We start from the raw sequence: 9966 nt of genomic DNA, 5'->3' as shown, positions 1-9966 counted from the left end.
CCTAGAACGTGATCAATAATTAAGTGAAGGGGTAAGGTCCCAAAAACCTCATAAAAAGGATTCGAGACCATACCACAAACTGGCCTTTCAACCTTCTAACCTTGCGCGGCCGCGCATTGGTCTTACAAAAGGGAGAAAGTAATCAACAATTTATAGTCGCGCGTCCAAAGGAAAGCATAAAATCCTTGCGCCTTCTTCCATTAGCAAAGGATTGAAATCCTAAAGATCAATACTTCCGCCCAAATATCCAAACTTGGTTATTATTTTGCCCAAACTTGGGATTTACACATATGTGTCCACACAGTAAGGTGTCACACTAGATTACAGCAGTAATCTTCTAGAAAGAATATGATCGTACACCACCCAGACGGTTACAACCGTCTGGACACGTGTCATTACCACAGGCATCCCTGAAACCACAACGAAAGCATGCAATTGGAGAATGATCTCCACTTAATCACTTTCCACGGGGCAATCCCCCAGCCTTAGATCAAACCACGATCCGTGTGCATTCACATCGGATCAAGGCAACTTGACGTGGGATCAAAGAATTTAACGGAAGGAAATATAACCGCTACGGCGTTAGCATCTTCCGTCATCTTTTCAATAACAGATTTTCCCTCCCAAACTCCCGGTTATAAATACGAGAACTGTTCAGGTATAAACTCAGATCACACTCACTTCTCAAATACTATCTCTTCTCCATTACCAATACTTATTCTCACACCGGAGTCGGGTCAAGGAGAGAACCCTCTTCTCCCCTTGGCGAGGCTAACGGTGCTCTTTTTTGCAGAACCACCAGAGAAGAAGTTCGTTAGCAACTGAATCAACCGAGAGAGAGCTAACCCTTTTATGCGGATTCAAACCCCCTAGATATTTCGGTTCCGACCATTTATCTAGTGTTTCTTCATTGGCGCCCACCGTTTTCTCAGTTTTTCTAGTTTCTACCTCGTTTCGATTCAGTTCATTCCATTTTTCTGTTTTTGCACATGGCAGAAAATTCGTCATCTCACCGGCAATCTGGTCCTCGACCAAACATCGGAAACAATTTACCAGTGGAAGGGATTGTAGAAGAGGCCTCAGACGATAATGAGGTTCAATCCAATCGAGCAAATGATCCTGTTACTCCAGGAATGTTACCAGCAAATCCCGCGCAGTCAATTTTACCACCAGGAGAAACTCCGATATCATGGTATGTCCGATCCCAAGGGGCATTAAACGCAGTGTACACACAGTTGTGTGCTCAAACTGCTCCCGTGACCCAATCACGAATGCCGGGATCTAGAATTCATGCTTCCCAGCGAGAAGAATCAACTTATGATGATACAGGCAGTTACCAGAGACAACACCGTGGCGAACCACACCCTCGTCGAAGGCAATCGGTTCATGATAGGTTGGGTTCCCAACGGGACACTCACACTGATGAATCCGATCAAACATATCGTTTGAGTGCAAACACTAGCGTATTCAACAGACTGCAGCCAAACGATAACAAATGCAGGCCTCGAGCGGTTTATAACCCTGAGGCGGAGCATAATTATGACTTAGTTTACCGCCCTGAAGAAGCAGCAGAAAACTCAAAGTTCATACTGGAGATAACTCTGGCTCCATTGGAGAGGGCAAAATTACCATCTAACGTTGGAAAATTCAATGGGTTAACTGACCCCGATGATCATCTGAGAGTATTCACCAGCGCAGGGTTGGTTGGCGGTTGGACTCTTCCGCTATGGTGTCATTTGTTTGTACAAACATTAACCGGCCCAGCGCGAATCTGGTTTGATAACCTACCGACGGGACAGATCGAGTCATGGAAAGATCTGCGTAAAAAGTTTTTAACACACTTCAGCCAACAAAGGCGTTCCATGCGTGATACATCCGACGTCATGAACATCTGGCGCCGCGATGATGAGAATCTGGAGGATTTTATCACCAGATACAATAAAGAAGTGTTGGAGATTGGCGGTGTTAACGAACAACTAATCCGTGCTCAGTTTACGTACGCGGTTAGATGTGACGACATGGTCAAGGTATTATCTGGAACAGAGGGCCTCCCCAAGAGTTGGGAAAAGATAATGGCGGCGGCCAAGGTTTATGCGCAGACTGAGAAAAACCTTACTACAAACAGGCCACCACCACCACACAACAGGCCCGCAGACTTAAGTGCAACCGGTGAGAGAAGGTTCAAAAAATCATGGCGCGAGTCATCAGGAAGTCGTTTCTCTGAAGATGCCCGCACAACAATCAACAAGCTCTCTGCACAAAGAGAAAACAAGCACGAAAATAGGGAGAGGCAGTGGACTCCCCTAACAAAGACCCCGGCGGAGGTTCTGAGTACTGAGGACTACCAGTTCAAACCTCTGATTCCGATGGAGAGTAAACGTGGTCAAGACCCGGCGCAATACTGCGAATATCATAAATACAACGGGCACACCACGAATAACTGCATATCTCTGCGCACAGAAATAGAGAAAGCCCTCAAAAATGGAGAACTTACGCATTTACTCCAGAATATGCGCAAGGAGATTAAGCAGATTACACGGGGAGAAGAAAGCTCAAGCAAACGGGCCAAAACTTAAAGGACTCTATAGGTTTTCCGCAGAAAAGACGTGACTTATCAAATGCGGCGGAACTATCAGGGAGTAAGTTAAGTTCCATTTAATTATCAAAAAAACTTTGTAACGCCTCTGAGCTTTATCCATGAATAAAATTACAAAGTTTCTATTATTTTTGTGTTTACAAAGTGCATGCAATTTCTTTTTAGTAAGCGCAAAAACATTATGGTAGTATAAAACAAGCTCCATGCGCGGTCAGTGATCACGTCACAAACGACCATAAACTCACACATGAGCTTCATACCAACTTCATTCGCCTTACTCAAGTAAAAGCAATTGTACTCATGCAAAATATTGTAAAGTCATTTAACAAAACAAATAGAAACATACTATCTTCAGCGTACAAATACGCCCTAAAGAGCTTCAAACACAGCAGTGTTTCGAATTCTTGCGCAACAGCAAAACAAGGATCTACATCCCACAAAAAACAAATTGTTCAAAACAATTACATCCTACTCTAAATCTTCACCCTCATCCGGAAAGATTTCTTTAAGTTGCGCCACGTGATCATCCGATTGCAGCGCCACATTTATCAACTCCATAACTGGAAGTTGCAAAATTATTAAACTCTGTCTTCAGGGAAGCAAGCGCAGCGGCAGTATCTACGCCAAAGGTAGCAGACTTGCTATCATCCCAGTTAACCTTCAGCGCGCTATTCACATGTTGGGAGCATTCTGCGTAACCTTGCGCGTACCCATCTCGCCGTGCAGCAACCATCAAATTAGCAACAGTTTTATCCAGTTCTTCAGAGTTTAACACAGATTCAGCAACCTATGAAATCAAGCGAAAATAAGCATCAAAAAAAAAAGAAGAAGCGCATATATGATTTCGCAACAAAAAAGGGAAAAAGGAACTTACACAAGCAATCCCGCGATCCTTCAACCAGGCCATATCATTCTTTAAAGGGTCAAGCTCGCTTTCCGCTGTGACCCGCGCCGTTTCTGAATTTTCCAGTTTCTCTTCAACCTCAGTCAAATGGCGGGAGGTTTCAGTATTTTCGGAATGCACAAGTTCCAGATCCTTCTTCAGTTGTTCCTGGTCAGAAACCAAAGCAGTAAGTTCCTCTAATTCTTTATCTCTAACGGCAAGAGTGATTAAATCTTGTACCTCCCGTTGCTCACTTCGTTCCCTATGAGAACGCGCCTCCACCAGCGCAGCTTCCATATCCGCTTTTTCTTTCTTCAATCTTTCTACCTCCGCATCTTGGTTCTTCAGATTTTCAACTTCAGCCTTGAGGTTATTAATGATATTACGAAGGTTTGCCTTCTCAGCATTATCCTTTTCGCAAATTTTTCTCCAATTTTTACGCTCCTCGGAAAGGAGAGCAGCTTCAGCCTCCGCTTTTCTTCTCCAACCAACAACGGACCATTCCTCAGTCTTACGCTCAGTTTCAAACTTGGCTTGATCAGCTTCTAATTTAGCCATTAACTGAGCTAGACGTCTCTCATCTTTGGCGAATTTCTTCTGAGCCGCCATAAAGGATTTCTACTCCTTATGCATGCTGTACCACTCACGAACAATACGGTGGGTGGTAGAGACATGAGAAGCAGTTTTCAGCAAAATAAGACTGGTAGGTCTGCTCATAAGACCGATCTTCCTGAAACTTGACCTCCCCAGGTGGAAGTATCCCCTGCAACCAATCTTGGCACACATGCCAATCCGCGAAAGTATCACCTTTCTTCAAATTCCAAACGGGGGCATGAGGGTCAGCAGCATCCTTCTCCGTATAGGTCCGATAGTAATAATCTCCCAAGGTTTCCTCTGGGCGGATGGGAGATTGTTTACTAACACCAGCAGACGAATCTTGCTCTTCAACTGTCACCTTCTCAACATGCTCCGGCGTAGTGTCTGAAGGTTTAGGGGAAGGAGTAGAAGTTTTTTCAGTTGCCCCTTCCCCCAGGTCTTCAACAACAACCTCAGGGGTTGGGGGATTATCAGCATCACCCATCACACTTGGGTCAGCTTCAACAGGCTCCTCAGCTTCAACGGTCTTCTCCACACCATCAACCTCTGTAGGTTCCAGCTGATCAGCAACAGAAATGTGTGGAGGGGTAGAGGGAAGTTCTTTATTCACCACAGATGGCAAGTTTGTGGGAATTGGAGCAACAGGAACTTCTGGAAAAGTAAAAATCCATAAGGATCTAGTCCGCATAAAAAAACAAGGAAAGATGCTACTTACCAGGAACAGATTCCGTAACAAAGGCATCAAGATTCCCTCTTCGGGTAATTTTCTTCCTCTGAACTTTTTTAGGAGGTTGACTCTCCGCGTCAGTGTCAGCTTGCTTCCTTTTACCAGCCTTCCTATGCACCAAATGCTCGGGACTAGAATCCAAATCGATAGGCTCGTTTGGATTAGAAGGGGGAACGTCAGCAGAGTCCCTCGGCTCAGGTTTCGGTTCTCGAACAGTCACTACAGGAGCAAGACCCTCCAAAGAATCAGAAACCACCACATAATCACACCTGGAGTCAGGAGAACGGCGCGTACCTTTCTTCTCTCCAACACTCTTTATCTTCAACGGTTGAACTTTAACAGCTTCACCCCTCTTCGACGAAGAAGCAGAAGTTGTCGCGCGCTTTTTCTTTTCAGGGCCTGTGCCCAAATTCAAAAACTCACCTGCAAAGGCGCAGAATAAAGAATTTACCCACAACGCGCAAGAACAGGAAACAGAAACAAATGTAACTTACCCGCACCAGTAGCCGGGTGAACAGATAAATCCGCATCCCGCGGAAGAACAAAATTTCCCACAATGCGGTGGTACCAAAGCTCTTCTTCTGGTTTTTTCTTGATTGTACCCATTCGACCGCCTTCCCTCTTGAAGGCAACGACATACAGAGAAACAACTACATTCGAAGAAAGCAGCGGGTCAAAAAAAAAGAGAGAGAGAGAGGGGAAGAATCCCAAACTTACTATGACCATCCTCCGTATATACAGGTTTGTCGTCACGCTCCATCTTCCAGTTTAAACTCATGCCGGCTCCAACAAGAGCTTTCTCCGGCAACACAATATTAGGCACATCTTTCAAATCTTGATACCAGTTCTCACTAACGGGGGTCTGAAGGGTTTCAATCGGAACATCATCCTTCCCCCTTAGAACCATCTTCATCGGAATCACTCCAGCCTTGATAAAGAAAAATTTTTGCTTCCAATCATGGAAAGATTTCGGGGGATGCAGTAAATTTTTCTTAGCAGAAACCCTCTGAACGAACGAATAGAACCCTTGGGTACAATGCATCTGATGAAAAACCCTAAATCGGGGGACGGTTGGTTCAACATACATCGTCCAACACACGAATTCAAAATGTCGAACCCTAACCATACCAATAGGGTGAAGTTGGGAGATATGCAGGTTGTAAAACTCAAGGATTTCAAGAAAAAATCTAGTGACAGGCAAGCGAAAATTACCATCACAGAAAAAATCTCAAAAGAGGGTAATATACCCAGCCGGAGCATCTGCCGCCGTCTGCCCCTCTTCAGGGTACAGAGCACCCCAGCTTTCTGGAAACTTGAAATTCTGAACTAAACCATCAAAAGACGCTCTAGACCACTTCAACGGTGGAAGTTCAGTCGACATCTCTTCAGCAAGACCTTCTTGATGTTCTCCGGTTGACATAAGAAGGGGAACAGTGGATTTTCTTTTAAACAAAGAAGGGGGAAATTTTTTCAACAAAACAATAATTACACAAGAGAGGTTACCCAAACGTTATATATACTTATCGCAATAAATAGCATCGGTAACCGTCACAGCAACTGTTCCGGGTATCACAGTTCCCCAAACAGCAGAAAAAAGAAATGTCAGAACACACACGCGTTTACACGCGCGCGTAAGACACAGACAGTAAAAAACAACTGACAATGACAGGTTGTCAAATCAATTTACTACACCAGCCTCGTTGAAAGTCAAAGATTTTCCATAAAAAATCTTTAGAAAAAATTCAATCTTCTCACAGAAGATTTCTTATTTTTTCGCGCCCAAAAACATTTCTCTCTCTTAAGTCCAGTGCTCCACTTATTTGCATAAGTACAACACTAGACTGGGGGGACTTGAAGGGGTAAGGTCCCAAAAACCTCATAAAAAGGATTCGAGACCATACCACAAACTGGCCTTTCAACCTTTTAACCTTGCGCGGCCGCGCATTGGTCTTACAAAAGGGAGAAAGTAATCAACAATTTATAGTCGCGCGCCCAAAGGAAAGCATAAAATCCTTGCGCCTTCTTCCATTAGCAAAGGATTGAAATCCTAAAGATCAATACTTCGCCCAAATATCCAAACTTGGTTATTATTTTGCCCAAACTTGGGATTTACACATCTGTGTCCACACAGTAAGGTGTCACACTAGATTACAGCAGTAATCTTCTAGAAAGAATATGATCGTACACCACCCAGACGGTTACAACCGTCTGGACACGTGTCATTACCACAGGCATCCCTGAAACCACAACGAAAGCATGCAATTGGAGAATGATCTCCACTTAATCACTTTCCACGTGGCAATCCCCCAGCCTTAGATCAAACCACGATCCGTGTGCATTCACATCGGATCAAGGCAACTTGACGTGGGATCAAAGAATTTAACGGAAGGAAATATAACCGCTACGGCGTTAGCATCTTCCGTCATCTTTTCAATAACAGATTTTCCCTCCCAAACTCCCGGTTATAAATACGAGAACTGTTCAGGTATAAACTCAGATCACACTCACTTCTCAAATACTATCTCTTCTCCATTACCAATACTTATTCTCACACCGGAGTCGGGTCAAGGAGAGAACCCTCTTCTTGTCACACCCCCAAAATCCACACGCGGAGTATCACCGCTTGGGAGCGTGACTGACCAGGATCAAGCCACCAATCATACAGAACATTGTATAAAGTAAAAGTAAATGCAATATAAACCAACCCAATTCCATATGAAAGGTGTTTCCAAAACATAAGTAAGTTGTCATTGTTTAGCGGAAGCGTATTATTGTAAAACTCATAGCAAATAAATGTCAAATATCAAAAGTGTTCAATAAGATGATCAAGATCCAAGCCCCACAACGACCTGCTCCTTCCTTGTGCAAGCTCCAATATGTACCTAAGGTCCTGCAAGGCATGCAGCAGATAATCAACAAACTAGTTGAGCGAGTTCACAGTTTATAGTTTAGTTTGGGTAATAGTGCGTTCGTTCAGTTAAGTTTCATATCGTATCAGTTCCATCGCGGCCTCCCAGGCATGTGTGCGAAGATTAGGTTCGTTAGTTCGCGACCATAGTCTTTACCGACCAGGGTGTGTGCGAAGGCAATTTATCAGTTCGTTCGCGACCATAGTCTTTACCGACCAGGGTGGGTGCGAAGGCAGTTGAGTAGTTCGTAAGCATCAACAGTTTAATCGTTCGTTACAGTATCAAAGTATGCACAAGTAATCATCCAACCCATTCCCACCCTGGGAACCCATGCCTTGGCTGTGTGAACTCACCTTGGTTTGCTCGGTATGCTAGGTTATGCACTCACAAGTGATTAATCACGTCCTATTGTATGCACGTATAACAAATCAGTTCATGTTCACAATGATACGCATGCAATTTAATGTTCACATAACAGTCAGTTTGCATATCGGCACATCACGTATCATTTCGCATTTAATCATTAACTATCATTCGATTCACATTTACCCATCCTTCGATATATTGCTCATCCTTCGGTCTAACAATTATCACAACCATCACAAATATGTTTCGACACATCTATCGATACACAGTTAGCATCTTACGATTCATGGTTATCTTTCGACACATCAGCTATGTTTCGACATAGTTATCCTTCGGCACACAGATTATGTTTCGGTCAACACACTATCTTTCGGTCAAAGCTATCCTTCGGTCAACACTACTATGGTTCGGTCAATGCTATCCTTCGGTCAACACCTATGTTTCGAAGGACAGGTATCTTTCGGTCACAGCTATGTTTCGATTACTAATATCTTTCGATGAACATCAGTTACGGAATGTCAGTTACGTTTTTTTTTCTCAAAGTTTCCAAGTTTTTCCTAACTGATTATCAATTAACACCAATTTCACAAATCAATTAGCATCAACAAGATCAAACAAGCATGATTCCCATGTTTATCAAGAACCCTAATCTGAATAACAAAATCATTCAAACTATCCGATTTACACATAGGTGCCGATTACATAAACATATCCGATTACAATATGATCAATTCGATTAACCTACATCCGATTAACATACATATTCCGGTTAACACGCAAACGACATATTGCAATACCAACATACATATCCGGTTATCATGGCCAATCCACAAGACATCATCATTGAACATCATCAAAACAGATCCGATTAACATACTAACAATATATTGCAAGACAATTTATAAATCATGAAATCAAAGCATCATAAACAACATCACACTAACCGGAAATCTGGATTACGGTATGGAATCCTTCGAACAGAGAGTAGGTTTGCTATATGCCGTCACACACACACAATAGCACTAGGGTTTTGAAAAATAACTGCCGGTTTGCATGTATCACGTATATAAACGTATCACAGAAATGGGCCAAGCCCATCAGAAAGGCTGGGCCGAAAGATGTCGAAGGATAGGGTCCTTGGTCGAAGGATATGTTTCGAGATCCTTCGAACCGAAAGCTGATCCTTCGAATCGAAGGATATCTTTCGTGGTCCTTCGAATCCTTCGAACAGTATGCCATGTTTCGTGATCTAGACTAAGTGTAATAAATAATAATTCCAATATTATCTTTTACAACCACAAGTAGTTACATGTATGCACAATGACAACACGTTTCATTAAAACACAACGCGTACAATTACAAATCCAACAAGTCAACTACTAAACAGTCAAAGTCAGCGCGCATTTAATGCGAAAGTGAAAGTCAGAAACTCGAGTTGTCACACTTCTCCCCTTGGCGAGGCTAACGGTGCTCTTTTTTGCAGAACCACCAGAGAAGAAGTTCGGTAGCAACTGAATCAACCGAGAGAGAGCTAACCCTTTTATGCGGATTCAAACCCCCTAGATATTTCGGTTCCGACCATTTGTCTAGTGTTTCTTCATTAAGTGATGACAAAAGTACAAAACTTACACTTATGGGTGCATGTGTTAGGTATCAAGATGTTTAATAACCTGACAAAAGAAACACAACCATCCAACCAACCAACTAACGAACCCTAATTGAAGCTTTAAAAATCAAGAAAAAGGGTAGATCTTCCAAAGAGACAACCTGTTCCTCTTTTTTTCAGAAGTTTCAAAGTATGAAGGAGGTCAGCTGGGGAAACTTCTCTTGTAATGATTTAGTTTGATAAAGAAGATGCGCAGATAGTCCATGTGGTTTGGCCTTTTTA

General features: G+C 43.0%; 1 long non-coding RNA gene across 1 annotated transcript; it reads right to left on the bottom strand.

The window, feature by feature from the left end:
* Positions 1 to 694: 694 nt before the first annotated feature.
* On the bottom strand, positions 695 to 9660 carry LOC110874181. Its single transcript, XR_002555708.2, has 3 exons — positions 9523 to 9660; positions 867 to 869; positions 695 to 751 (listed from the first exon to the last, which is right to left on the bottom strand). It is a non-coding gene; the product is annotated as an uncharacterized LOC110874181 (long non-coding RNA).
* Positions 9661 to 9966: the final 306 nt, after the last annotated feature.

The sequence above is a fragment of the Helianthus annuus genome, chromosome 9 (assembly GCF_002127325.2).
Source record: "Helianthus annuus cultivar XRQ/B chromosome 9, HanXRQr2.0-SUNRISE, whole genome shotgun sequence".
Lineage (NCBI taxonomy): Eukaryota > Viridiplantae > Streptophyta > Magnoliopsida > Asterales > Asteraceae > Helianthus > Helianthus annuus.
This window is presented reverse-complemented; position numbering and strand designations above follow the sequence as displayed.